Source organism: Garra rufa, unplaced genomic scaffold, assembly GCF_049309525.1.
Source record: "Garra rufa unplaced genomic scaffold, GarRuf1.0 hap1_unplaced_002, whole genome shotgun sequence".
NCBI classification, from domain to species: Eukaryota; Metazoa; Chordata; class Actinopteri; order Cypriniformes; family Cyprinidae; genus Garra; species Garra rufa.
In genome coordinates, this window is record NW_027394277.1 from 8,834,378 (window position 1) to 8,848,856 (window position 14,479).

The 14,479-nt window shown below is 37.2% G+C and overlaps 4 non-coding genes across 4 annotated transcripts; all 4 read right to left on the bottom strand.

Annotated features, from left to right (window-relative positions):
- Positions 1–8,706: 8,706 nt before the first annotated feature.
- On the bottom strand, positions 8,707–8,825 carry LOC141306490 (5S ribosomal RNA). The gene has a single exon (XR_012345448.1). It is a non-coding gene; the product is annotated as a 5S ribosomal RNA (ribosomal RNA).
- Positions 8,826–8,909: 84 nt separating this feature from the next.
- On the bottom strand, positions 8,910–9,028 carry LOC141305480 (5S ribosomal RNA). Its single transcript, XR_012344445.1, has one exon. It is a non-coding gene; the product is annotated as a 5S ribosomal RNA (ribosomal RNA).
- Positions 9,029–9,112: 84 nt separating this feature from the next.
- Positions 9,113–9,231, bottom strand: LOC141308246 (5S ribosomal RNA). The gene has a single exon (XR_012347169.1). It is a non-coding gene; the product is annotated as a 5S ribosomal RNA (ribosomal RNA).
- Positions 9,232–9,979: 748 nt separating this feature from the next.
- On the bottom strand, positions 9,980–10,098 carry LOC141306624 (5S ribosomal RNA). The gene has a single exon (XR_012345582.1). It is a non-coding gene; the product is annotated as a 5S ribosomal RNA (ribosomal RNA).
- Positions 10,099–14,479: the final 4,381 nt, after the last annotated feature.

A 14,479-nucleotide genomic window follows, 5' to 3' on the forward strand; every position in this document is an offset into this window, starting at 1 on the left:
ACTGTGTTGTCACATTTATGCCTAAACATTTTTTTATTTTTGCCCCTTTCTATATTTACAACATGCTTGTGTTAGGTTTTGATGGTACTGTGAGACTCTGAAGACAGAATACAGAAATACAGTAAAAATTTACACAAATATTTTAACGTAACATGTCAAGGCAACATGTTTATTATTTATGTATATCTTTCATTCTTTCTTTCTTTTCTTTTTTCCTTTAGCAAAAAGATTTTGGATGAACTTGCATTTAATGTTGGGAAATAATGATTCCTCCTTGTCATAATGGTTTTCTTTGTCTTGCTTGTCTATGTCCCTATAATCTGCTTATTCCATAAACAAGTTTCAATTGTTATACAGCACCCTACACTAGGACACAGGCATATGTGGGCATAGTTGTTTTTTTCTCAGCCCAGGGCTAAAGACCTAAAATTCCATTTTCCCCTGTGAATCATATTTACTTTCCAGCGATATCATATACTATTTGAACTGAACTGTATGATGATATCACTGAATTCATTGATGAACTGCCTTTAACTGGAAATTGATTGTTTACAATAATGCGTTACTTACACACTATTGTCCTGTTTAAATACTGTGAAGTTGCTTTGACACAATCTGTATTGTTACAAGCACTATATAAATAAAGGTCTTGACTTCATTATTACTCATAAAACTCATGATTATTTAGTCTTGTAGTTGATTAAGGTGGAGCTCATTTTGAACTATTTTGTAGATATCTACTGTATCTAATGATTATTTTCAATATGAGTTAGTCTGCTAATTATTTTCTTCATTACCCAACTGATTTGGTTTGTAAGTATTATGAAAATAGTCAGAATTACACATTACCAAAAAAGAATACCATTACACATGCTGTGAACAGTTCAAACCTCAACATGATTAAACATGTCAAGCAACTAAAAATTAAAAAAATGCAATGGAACTATGTAATGTTTTTACATTAAAATGATCAACAAACTTGATCAACTTATGATCAACAAATTAGTTGCCAAATAATTTTTTTGCCAATTGACTACTTGTTTTGGCTGTACTTATACTGTAAGTATGAACTACTGAGTAGTTTTATTTATACCAATTATTTATTTGTACCTTCATGTGCTGTCAAGTTCAGTAAAAGCTTTTTTTTCTTTTAACTGCAGCCTAGTACAACTAAAAAGTGGCATGAAAAGAAACAAATCATTGAGAGAGCAAGTACCTCAAATCTATACTTTAGAACAGTACAGTACTTACAGCCTTACAATAATGCACTTAATTTCCACCACTGACTGGTTGTAGAGGCATGCATGCATACATTTTTATGTATATAAAAAAAAAAAAGAGAATACACGTTGATGCACAAGGTGATGAAAAGCATATTTTATTACACTCTTTAGAATCAGGGTTTAAGGTCAAGGCCACGGTCAAGAAAAAAAAAAAAAGAGGTCACTGTTGATTACAGTTCGTCACCAGAAATTGTCATAGTCATCAGCTGACGACTTGTTTAAGAAGTTCTCTGCTCCAGACAAAACTTGCAGGTAACACTCTCTTGCTTGCACCCGCATATCTCTGATTTTATGTAGCTTTCTGTGGATGATGCTCTGCAGACCTTTCAAACCCTCTTCACTTAGGCCACATTGCGAATCTTGAAAGAACAAAACTATAACAAAATAACATTAGGCCTCCCTTAGAAACTTTAAAAACATTCATCATTGTTGTGTATGTTTATTAGGGCTGCCCCCTAATAGTAACGCAAAAATGTTAGTCTGTTAGAAAAGTCATAGTTGGACTAAACTGGATTGACTGTGTAGTTGCAGAAAAAACAAAAATACAAACAAACTCCACAGAACATGGTGATGGTTGGTCCCTGTAATTATTAGATAGTAATTACATATAAGTGTAATGAAGGCTTACACAGCCAGTTATGGTACAATAAAATATGTTTTCATTACTAGGCATGTCATCTATGTAGTTACAGGAATATGCACGTTAGTAAAAAAAAATCAGACTCTTACTAACAGTGAAATAAAAATAGTCTGACTGTTGTAATGGCTCAAATAACTTATTCTTTCTCAGCCCTGGATCTGACTCTTTAGTGAGTCAATTTTCCAGGAAAATATTTGGTCGGGGGCAACCCTATGCTTATGTTTGTGCTATATATTACAAATACATACTTTTTAGTGTCTCAGCAAACAGTTCTCTGAGGGTCTCAGCACGAGTTGAAAGATATTTCCAATGATGGTCCATCTCTGCAACAAGAATCTTCTGCTCCTCCTGAAGTCGCCTAACTGACATGATGATGTCGAATGCCTTTCTTTTTGTCCTTAAGTCAACAGAGTCTAGAATGCATGAGAAAAAATTATGACAAACTGACATTTAAGGCATTGTGGGTAATGTGTGTAAGTGTAAAAATATGTATGTATACGAATTGTGTACATACCACTGTGTGGCAGCTGCCATGGCCAAGCTGTCTCACCAGACAAAATGGTTTCTAAGCACAGAGTGTCTGTGTTTGGAACCATTCTGTTGTATTTCTCTACAACTGATGTCAGAATCCCCTTCTCCTCCCTGATCTTGCGGCGGATCCTGGCACGACCTTTGTTGCCATCTGTATCTTTATAGAGACGCTGGGAACGCCTCTTGATACTTGCCACAGCACCTCAATTCGGCTGGCCAAGGCATCAACATCATTTGTGTTTGTTGTTGTTGTTGCTGAAAAGAAATTACAATAACAGTAACTATTACAATTATTCACGACTAAATCTATTACTAGAAATATATAAATACTAGCCATTTCCTCACCGTCTGCCCACTCCTTTACATCATTGACTCAATCTTTCCAATTGGCTCTCTGTCACTGCCAGTTCGAATTTCATGGACTCTAAGTTTTGCACCTGGCTTTGTAGAGCTTTTGTGGTCTGCAATGACAAATAATCACAGATAGTACAAAAACAAGAACCAAATGTTTAATGCACAGCTTCAAACACTAATAACATACATTACTGAACATCTAAAACAAATTCCACTGATGTCATTACCTTCTGATATCGACGGGTCAGTGTGGTGGCCAAATTGTTGAACTTTTGCTGATTCCAGCGCATGGCCATGAGAGTCAGCATGTCTGTGCGTCCTGCAAACACAGAAAATATCATGTTACTATATTCCCCCTACTTATTATGTAATGATGTAACTAGTGAAGTACTGTATGTGGTCATTTTACCTGCTTTGGACATGTGTTTTGTGGTCACTGCAATCCTGGAGAGAAAAGCATTGCACTGTTCCACCTCCTCCCCTAGTGTTAAACCAGCCCCATCCTGATACACCCCACTCCATTTCACCTGATTAGTAGTAATAAAAAAATAATGTAAATAATGCTGAGAAAGTTTTTACATTCATTTGCAGATGCACAGTTTTGATAATCACATAGCAAAGTTCACCTACCTCGCATTTAAATTCATGGGCTTTGGCATGGAATACTGAAAGGAAGGGCTTCATGTTAAGAAGGTGCTGGAGCTCTGGGCAGCTTTTTGCAACTCTTTGGAGGTAGGGCCAATATTTGCAGGTCACATCCATACAAAAATAAGTGATTTGCCTACTGGCCAGCTTTTCTTGTAGGTACAGGGGATATGCAAAAATTCCCCCCCTGTACATATTTAAAGCACAGAGCAGCACTCCATGCCGACACACCGCAAGCTCCAGTCCCTCCTCATCTACCTTGCTGGCAGATCTTTGGGAGGTCTCTCTGGCTGCTGACCACACCCCTCCACAAACACCTCTTCCACTGACCTATAATATGGAAAAGGGTTGAAGAAAAACAAGACTCTTCTAAACAAACTCTTGAGTAGAAGATAAATGTAGTCCTGTATGTAGTCTAATCATCTACAATTTTACATGTTTGGATGTCTTGTGAATATAGTCCACAAATCTTGTCACATCTTCATCCTTAGCTATAAAGACGTCTTCAAAGATGGCCTGTTCCTCAGATCTAAAAAAAAACAAAAAAAAAAAAAAAACAATAATAATAATAATCTGTTGTAATTGTAATATAATTTTACTTGGTGCACATTAAAGAGCTATTTTTTCTTATTAATATTGTTTCAACAGTGTGACATTATACACAGTTTGGAGTACCTAGCTGCATTCTTGAAACGGTAATGCTTGCGGTTTCCATCTACTGAAACTGCCAGCATATCTGGGGTGCACGCAGGACAGATGAAGGGCTCTTCCTTGCAGATTTTGTCCACCTCATATCACACAGCCTCCCACTCAAAAAAAACTTTTCTGAAAACTGTCTGTGGAGATCTTGCCAGTCTATTAGAAGTAAGGAAAACAACGGCTAATAATGTACAACAAATACATTAGCATCAAACAGCTTTTCAACCCACAATACAAAGAGATTAACAACACTATAGGATAAATAAATTCAATACTCACACGACCAAAGCGGACAGTTCGCTGATCCAGCATTCTTAAAAATGCTTGGCAGGACAGTCCTGGTGCTGCCATCTTCATTTCTTCAAATGAAAAAAAGACATCTGTGGCATAAATTGTGGAAAAGTGAAGGGTCGCAGGCCAGTAATCGCTTCGATTTAGGTCGACCACTCCAGCAGCCCAAGTGGCTTGGCATGCCTCACAACTCAACTCAGGCATGCTTAGATCATATCGTCCTGGAAAAATCAAAAACAAATCCACTTTAATGTAAACCTTATGTGATTAATCAGGGTTTGGATTCTTAAAATATTTTTTACATAATTTCATTTACTTTTTGAACATTACTCAAAAGTGTGTATATTTTACAAACAGACCTGTGCTCCCCTATGAGAGAAGAGCATGTATAGATGTTTATGAAAGTGAAAGTCATGACATATTGTCAAGTATGGTGACCCACACTCAAAATTGGTCCTCTGCATTTAACCCATCCAAGTGCACACACACAGCAGAAGTGAACAAAGACACACACACAAACACTGTGAACACACACCGGAGCAGTGGGCAGCTATTGCTCCAGTGCCAGGAAGCAATCTGAGGTTCGGTGCCATGCTCAAGGGCACCTCAGATATGGTGTTGAAGGTGGAAAGAGCGCTTTTCATTCACAATCACCACCTTCAATTCCTGCCGGTGCGGGAATCGAACCGGTGACCTTCGGGTTACAAGCCCAACTCTTTTACCATTTAATAACACTTATCTTTACACCCTTACCATTCATTGTGATCACAGCAGCTGGATTGCTCCCACACTGTTGGCAAATGTCTGTTGCCACATTTTCTTTTCTTGTGCCGCAGCTGTGTTCACCAGACGGGGTGAGAGACTTTGTCGTATGCTCCAGTTTGAGGAAGCTAGGAGAGGATCTCTTGAGGTTCCAAGAGGTGATGCCTCCTCATCTGAGGTATCGCTCAATGAGTGCTGGAGATCTTGCAGAAAACACTCTGTTAAAATAGTATGGAATATTTAAAAACAAAACATATATTAAAGTGTACTGCTTGGAGTGCCTTTGGATTTTGAAAATGTAATTTACAAAAAAAAAAAAAAGTACACACCAACAGTCTCTGGAGCAAAGGTCACCTCACAGTTGGTGTCAGGAGCATAGATGGGACGATCAGTTTTCTGAACGGGTTCAGCTGTACCAGATAAAAACAACAAAAAACAACCTTTATAACATTTTCAACTTGTCCCAAGGTTAGTAGCACAAATTTACCTCCCTTATTATAAAATGGCCTAAGCTCACTGTTTAACGTTTAGCTAGAGAAAAGGACTAGCAAACATTTATTTCCCAAACCCACATGTGGACAGTTCAATTACTTGCAGTTATCTGTCTATAAGTTGTCATATAGATGATAAAAGCAAATAAGACTGCTTGCTGTAAAAGCAGATCATTTAAAAAGAAACAAGCTGGTTGGCCACTGACAAGACACTCAGAACAAACTGCTTCAAACAAAGACCAATAATTTAGTGTAGTTTATACTGCTTTACACAAACACTGTATGTAATCAATTTATTTTCATGTCAAAAATCAAGTGAGCAGTTCTGGTTTGATTGTTTCTCTGACATATTCCATGTTTGATACATTCATAAGTGCCTAAACAATGTAGATATTTAATATATTGAATCTACAATTATACTGACCTTTATTTGACTGATTCCTGCTTGACCTTGGTCTTGCATAGACAATGGTTCCATCAATGTCTCTTTTTCTCCAATGCACCCTTGGTTCAGGTGTCTTTACTGGTGCTGCTTCCTCCTGTTTCTGCAGCTCACCAAGCAAGTCATCAAGACTCTGGAGCTCATCGCTGAGTTCATGATGATCAACCAGGTTATCCAGCTTCATAAACTGTTCTTGGAGTTCTGAATCACTCATGGTGATGGGCAGAAACACAAACAGACAGACAGAAAGACTCACAACAAAGATGGACAGTTATGACAACTACAGATGTAAACAGACAGAGAGAGAGAAAGAGTGAGTGAGCTACAGAGAGACAACTACAGGTTAACAAAATGGACGTGGCTCTTAAAAGTGCCTTTGGTTTGTGTGTGTGTCTGTGTGTGGGTCGTGTTAAATAAAGGAGAAGTGAGAAGCTGGTAAATGTGAAGGACCTGGTAAGAGAAAAAAAATCAGAATTCAGAATTTCTAACAATTTTACCAGTTATTTTTTCATCAGTGTTGGCAGATTAGGCAGTTTTTGACTGGTTTTGAGTTGTACTACATGGGATAAAATGGGCTTGGACAGGTGAAATTTTGATAACTCTGTTATGCCAAATGACAGACATGGAAAACAGTTTACAATGTCGAAACAAAGTAGCCTTCTTTAGAGAAGAACACTTAATTTGCTTTATTATGACATATTAAATAATTGTGATAAGCCACAGTATTGTCGTAGCTATGAATACATTTGTATTGTGTACCATTGTTAAGATTTGTGTTTTTACTATATAATTTTGTGTGGATTTCTAACAATTACTGGAAAACAAACCAATCTGGCAACACTGTTCCTCATCTCAACATTTATAATTGGCTGAAGTGTTGGGAGCTACTGTAATATGAAAACACATAATAAAAATCATGCAATCTCCTATCATATTACCTTGCATTATTATATGTGGAAAAAAATAAACAAACTTGAATTTAATTAGCTAACTTACTAGCATACTACACATATGGTGCAGCTAATTATATTTTTATAATGTCTGCTGTCATTTACTGCATCACGAAACTACTACCTTGCACTTCTAAAGGTTCTAAACACAACTTCTTGACCTGAAAACGACTTTTTGTACCGAAAATGTAAGAAATTGTTCACATCTATATGAATTAACTGTTCTACTTACCGAGTGGAAAATCGCAATGGATCTTGGGATCGCGCCATACAATGACGTCAGCTCCACAGATTGATTGATTTATTAATAAATAAATAAAAATACAATATAAATAATCAATCAATCAACCAACCAATAAACAAACAAAAAATAATTAAATAATAATGATTATTATTATTAATCGCACTGCGCTGATTAATCATTGATTAACCAAACAAAATCACAGCACATTACACACAGTACGCTTATCAATATCAATAAACCTCCGATAAAAACTAGAAAACACCTAAAGTGCTTAGGATACTGGTGTTGCTCGCGCTATGGAGCGTTGTTAAAGTCACCGCTGAACACGTCAAATTTCAACGCCTCAGGCTCCGGTACAGATTCTATAGGGAATCCCTGCACGTCTAAATGTGACGCTGAAGGGGTACCCTGTTCGTCAATAAGTGACGCCGAGGGTTCCTGACCAAGCGTCAATATATGACGAGTTGGGAGTGAGACCATCCATCCATCCATCCACCGATAGCAGCGTCCATAGCAACCAAAACGTTGCAGTTTCACATTATTCTGGCGAGATCTGAAAAATCTTCACAACAACGAGCAAGCGAGTGATTGTGTACATTGACTGAGTGAATATTATGAAACTAATATATATATTTCTCGCTAGAAATGTAATCAAAACTTATTTTTATGCAGAAACTAATTCTAAATATTGAGTTTTTCACTAAAAATGAGAGAAATGTCCGCCATGTTTTTTGTTCTCACGGTCGGAATCTTGAAAGTCACGTGACTTGGACGTAAAACAATAGGAAAAGAATAGGCAAAAAAAACGTAACAGTCATACAATTCAAGGGCCGTTATTGTAACCCCTCTACGTTTTGCACTTTGGACCAACGTAGTCAGGGTACGTTTTTATATGAGACTGGGTTGGATAAGTCCAACGTGAGTGTCCACCAGTGCATGTACAATCAACAGAAAGTTTAATCCAAAGTTTGCAGGTGGTGAATGGAAAGGTGAGCTCTAAGATTAGCAAGTCCTCAATCCAACAGTTTGGTGACTGTCCGTTGTTTGTAATGCTGCTCTCTTATGCAGTTCTACTTCCTGCTTCCTGTCATGTGTCTAGTCACATAACAGGCCAACCATCCATTTATGAAAGACACATACACTTAAAATGTTAAGAGTAATAAAATGGCCTAAAAAACATGTAAAACACTTAAAACTCTATAATACATTTAAATGATTGTAATAAATAGAGCGCTAAAACACGTCTTTCTAAAAGCCAGCATATTATATAAATAGTGTATGGCCGTAAGCGAGGATTGCTCCAAAAAGTGGGCTATTTAAAGATCAGTCTCCGTAAAAGCCAGCATATTATATAAATAGTGAAGAAAAGGCAAAAGCTTACAGCACCTGGTATTCCCAGGAGGTCTCCCATCCAAGTACTAACCAGGCCCCACGCGGCTTAGCTTCCGAGATCAGACGAGATCGGGCGCTCTCAGCGCGGTATGGCCGTAAGCGAGGATTGCTCCAAAAAGTGGGCTATTTAAAGATCAGCCTCCGTAAAAGCCAGCATATTATATAAATAGTGAAGAAAAGGCAAAAGCTTACAGCACCTGGTATTCCCAGGCGGTCTCCCATCCAAGTACTAACCAGGCCCGACGCTGCTTAGCTTCCGAGATCAGACGAGATCGGGCGATCTCAGCGCGGTATGGCCGTAAGCGAGGGTTGCTCCAAAAAGTGGGCTATTTAAAGATCAGCCTCCGTAAAAGCCAGCATATTATATAAATAGTGAAGAAAAGGCAAAAGCTTACAGCACCTGGTATTCCCAGGCGGTCTCCCACCCAAGTACTAACCAGGCCCGACGCTGCTTAGCTTCCGAGATCAGACGAGATCGGGCGCTCTCAGCGCGGTATGGCCATAAGCGATGGCTGCTCCAAAAAGTGGGCTATTTAAAGATCAGCCTCCGTAAAAGCCAGCATATTATATAAATAGTGAAGAAAAGGCAAAAGCTTACAGCACCTGGTATTTCCTGGCGGTCTCCAATCCAAGTGTAACAATCGGCCTTATCAGCCGAGTTACAAGACTAAAATGGGGTCAGATTTAACTGTGAGAGATGACTAGTGGTTAAAAGAATGAGACAAAAGACGATTGGTTCAAATAGATTTGGTGTATTTACAAGGTTCACATAAAAGACTTTAAAACAACACGATAAAACTAGGTAAACTCTGTTAAAAGAATACAGTTCATTTGTCCAAACCCTAAAACAGTCCAAGAATCCCAGTGTGTTGATAAGTCCAACGTGAGTGTCCACCAGTGCATGTACAATCAACAGAAAGTTTAATCCAAAGTTTGCAGGTGGTGAATGGAAAGGTGAGCTCTAAGATTAGCAACTCCTCAATCCAACAGTTTGGTGACTGTCCGTTGTTTGTAATGCTGCTCTCTTATGCAGTTCTACTTCCTGCTTCCTGTCATGTGTCTAGTCACATGACAGGCCAACCATCCATTTATGAAAGACACATACACTTAAAATGTTAAGAGTAATAAAATGGCCTAAAAAACATGTAAAACACTTAAAACTCTATAATACATTTAAATGATTGTAATAAATAGAGCGCTAAAACACGTCTTTCTAAAAGCCAGCATATTATATAAATAGTGAAGAAAAGGCAAAAGCTTACAGCACCTGGTATTCCCAGGCGGTCTCCCATCCAAGTACTAACCAGGCCCCACGCGGCTTAGCTTCCGAGATCAGACGAGATCGGGCGCTCTCAGCGCGGTATGGCCGTAAGCGAGGGTTGCTCCAAAAAGTGGGCTATTTAAAGATCAGCCTCCGTAAAAGCCAGCATATTATATAAATAGTGAAGAAAAGGCAAAAGCTTACAGCACCTGGTATTGCCAGGCGGTCTCCCACCCAAGTACTAACCAGGCCCGACGCTGCTTAGCTTCCGAGATCAGACGAGATCGGGCGCTCTCTTTTTTTTTTTTTTTTTTTTTTTTTTTTTTTTTTTATTATCAAAAAGTACAAAATAAATATTTACATGACAAAAATAATTCAATTTCACATCTTTACATCTTCAAACTTATGACATGTGTATATCACTTCAAAAACACAACATAAATACAAACCACAAACCCAAATCAAAACAATGACATTTTGATGCAAGTCTCATCGTAAATCATATTTATCAAAATTTTATACATAACCCTTTTCCCTCTTCTATACAAACCAGCTCATTGCCTTCCACAAAAGCCTTTTCAAATTCCTCTTTAGGCAAACATTTCCACATCAAATACACATTTTTCCTTAAAATCGTCTTGAACATTGCCCTTACATCCACTTTTTTCTTATCATAATACGCCATATTCCTCCTTACCCATATCGCATATCTTGCATTACTTAATACAAAGTTCCATAAATTCACTTTCCTATCCTTTTTATTCATGTTTATCCCAAACAAAAACAGCTTTCTCCATTCATCCCCTATCACATCTTTCCCCGTTCCTTTTTTCACCAACACTTTTAGTTCTGTATGAAATGCTTCCAACTCTTTGCATTCAAAAAAAATGTGCATTAATGTTTCTGGCTCTGTCCCACATACATCACATTCTCGTTTTACATTTTTGTTCATTTGATGAATCACCACCTTTGTATATATTCTATTATGCCTTAATTTAAAGTCCAGGTTTTCACAATCCAGTCCATTGTATTTCACATTTAAATTCCTCCAAATTGTCTTTACATTTATTCCAGGGAATACCCTTGGCCAAACCACCTCAGAGGCAGGCATTTTGATTTCCTTTTTCACCATCATCTTATAACATGTTTTCACATTTAACTGACACAAAAACTTTTTTCCCTTTTTATCTATAACATACATTTCTGGAAATCCCCAATCTCCTATTTTTACAGTCTCTTTCTCAATCCTTTGCACCCACCCTTCTGGTAGGCTTGTTTTAATGTTTTCACATTCACAATCCACTTTAGATTTCTCAATTTCATCATCCCATCCTACTACACAATCATATATAGCTCTATTTGGCAAAAAACCTTTAACATATTCATATGCCATGTCTTTCACTTTCCTAACTCCCGCCCTCATAAACAACTTATTATAAAGCATTTTCCCTCCCCTTTTAATTTTTGGATTCAGAAATAATGGCTGGTCAAGTACTTGATTTATATTGTCACATTCATAATTAACATTAACCAAAAACTCTGCCCAAGCACTAAATACTTCTTGATAAAACATTGGCATTTTCTCAGTCATAGGTTTTTTAAAAGCCATAAACAGTCCTTCCTCACCACATCCTCCACCTTTATTTAAAAAAAATTTCATATATCCCTTCCACCCATACTGTACTTTGTCACATAAATATTTTTTTATTGTTTTAACTCTTATTGCTTTCCTCTTAACCTCTAAGTCTATCAACCTCAGACCTCCCTCCTTATAGTCTGCTATCAGTGTTTTTGTTGATATTTTAATTCCTTTACCTCCCCACACAAAATTATTCACAGCCTCTTTTATTCCGTTCAAAACCCAGTCTGGCATGTCAATTGCTCCCATCACATAATTGCATTTAGTGAGTATTAATGAATTAGCCACAACTACCTTTCCTCTTAATCTCAATTCTCTTTGCCTCCAGAAATTAAGTACTTGTTTTATTTTATTTAAAACTCCAGTCCATGTGGCATCTCTAGCCTCTTTCGCATTCACTCCAATATTCACTCCTAATATCCTTAAATACTCTTTCGTTATTTTAAATGGAACATCTGACCCTTTTATCTCCACCCCTCCTATACTTATTATTTCTGACTTGTCAACATTTATCTTTGCACCTGAAGCTTTTCCATATTTTTCTATCTGCATTTTTATTCTCTTAACACTCTCTACATCCTTGACAGTAAAAGTTGTGTCATCAGCATATTGGTGGATTACACTTACTCCTCCATAAGGAATTTGAATACCTCTTATTTCTTTATCACTTTTTATCAAAGATGCCAGCGGCTCCGCTGTTATTGAATATAACAAAGCAGATAATGGGCACCCTTGTCTGACTGACCTTTCTAATGGAAAGGGGTCAGTTAATGCCCCATTAATTTTAACACAGCTCCGGGCATTGTCATATATTAATTTGATCCATTTTCTTATTCTGTCTCCAAACCCATATCTCGCCATTGTCTGCTCAATAAAACTGTGCTCCACTCTATCAAAAGCTTTATTCAAATCCACAGATAAAACCAACCCCCCTTCCCCATCCTTTCCCATGTTTTCTACAACGTCTCTTATTGTACATATGATATCCATAATGTCTCTCCCCATTATACTGTATGCTTGGCTAGGCGACACAATACTCCCTACAACCTGTTTAATTCTATTGGCTATTACTTTTGTTAAAATTTTATAATCCGAATTAAGCAGACTCAAAGGCCTATAATTTTCCAACTTCAATGGATTTCCTTTATTTTTATATAAGATAGTTATTATTCCTAAGCCCATGGATCTCGGCATTTCCCCTCTCTCCTCCATACCTTTATACAACCTTAGCAGTATTGGTGCTAGGGTCCCTATGAAGGCCTTATAGAACTCATGTGTCAAACCATCCGAGCCCGGACTTTTATTCTTTTTTGTCTGATTTATTGCATCTTTTATTTCTTCAATACCTATATCTCTTTCGCACATATTCTTCTCATCCTCGTCTAGCTTCACGTTCACAGTACTCAAGACTTCATCCACACATTCTTGTTTTACACCCTCTTTCTTGAATAATTCCCTATAAAAATTCTCCACTTCTCCTATTATCCCAACAAAATCATTTATTTTATCGCCTTTTCTATTTTCTAACTCTACAATGTGTTTTCTCCTCTGCTTTTTATTTTCTAAATTTAGGAAGAATTTTGTACTTCTTTCTCCCTCTAAAGCATACTGAGCTCTACTTCTTATTATAGCTCCCTTGCTTTTTCCCTTTTCATACTCCTCTAATTCTGTTTTTAACCTCCAAAAGCACTCTTCACTGTACTCAGGATTATTTTCTATTTTTTCCGCTTCCCCTTTTAATGCATTTTCCAAAGCTTCTGCTTTACTCCTCCTCATAAAATCTCTTTGTTTTGAATACCTAATACTTCTTTTTTTAATTTTCTCTTTCATTCCCTCCCACCATTCACATACATTTTCCTCAAATAGAGAATTCTGCATTTCATAATTTATACATTTTACAATATTTTCTTTATATGCCTCTTCATTTAACAGATTTGCATTCAGACACCACAAACCCCCTCCCCTCGCCTCTTCACTTACACCCATCTTGACTGTCATCACAGCATGATCACTTAAACTGACAAACTTATATTTCACATTTTTAACATATTTTAACATTTCTCTTTTTGCCAAACATAAATCTATACGACTCTGTTTCAAATTACCCATCACCATTTGTCTTCTCGAAAATTCTCTTTTATATGGATTCTCTTCCCTCCACACATCTACTATGTCTTCATTCTGCATCCACTCTGTTAAGAACTTTCTTGACCCATCAGATTTAAAATTAGCACTACTGGAAGCATCCAGTCTCGTGCACCACACGTTGAAATCCCCAACTACTATACACTTCTCTTTCCATTGTGTCTTCATTTCCTTAAAGACTTCTTTTCTGTCAATCTCTATATTCGGTGCATAAATGTTTATAAGCCTAAACATTTCATTACAAAACTTAAATTCAAGTCCTAGCATTCTCCCATTTCCATCTTTATAAATTTGTTTCACATTTTGCACTCTGTCTCTTTTTATCAAAATCGCCACTCCACATGCTTTTACATTTCCATGACTCACATAAATTTCCCCCTCCCAACTCTTTTTTATATTGTCCATTATATCCCCTGTCCAATGCGTCTCTTGTAGGCATAGCACATCAGCTTTTAACAGTCTCTTCACCCTCTCAAACTTTTTTAGGTCTCTTAGCCCGTTACTGTTCAGACACGCAATGTGCAAAATACCCCACATAGTGATTATCACAGTTTTTAAGGGATTTATACTCATTCCAATTAAATCAAACTCTTACTTTCTGCCTTTTGCTCCTCCAGTCTTTCCTTCTTTCTTTTTTTCAATGTACCTTTCCCCTCACATATATCCATGTCTTCCTCTCCGTTTTTCACAGGATTTTCTATCATTTCTTT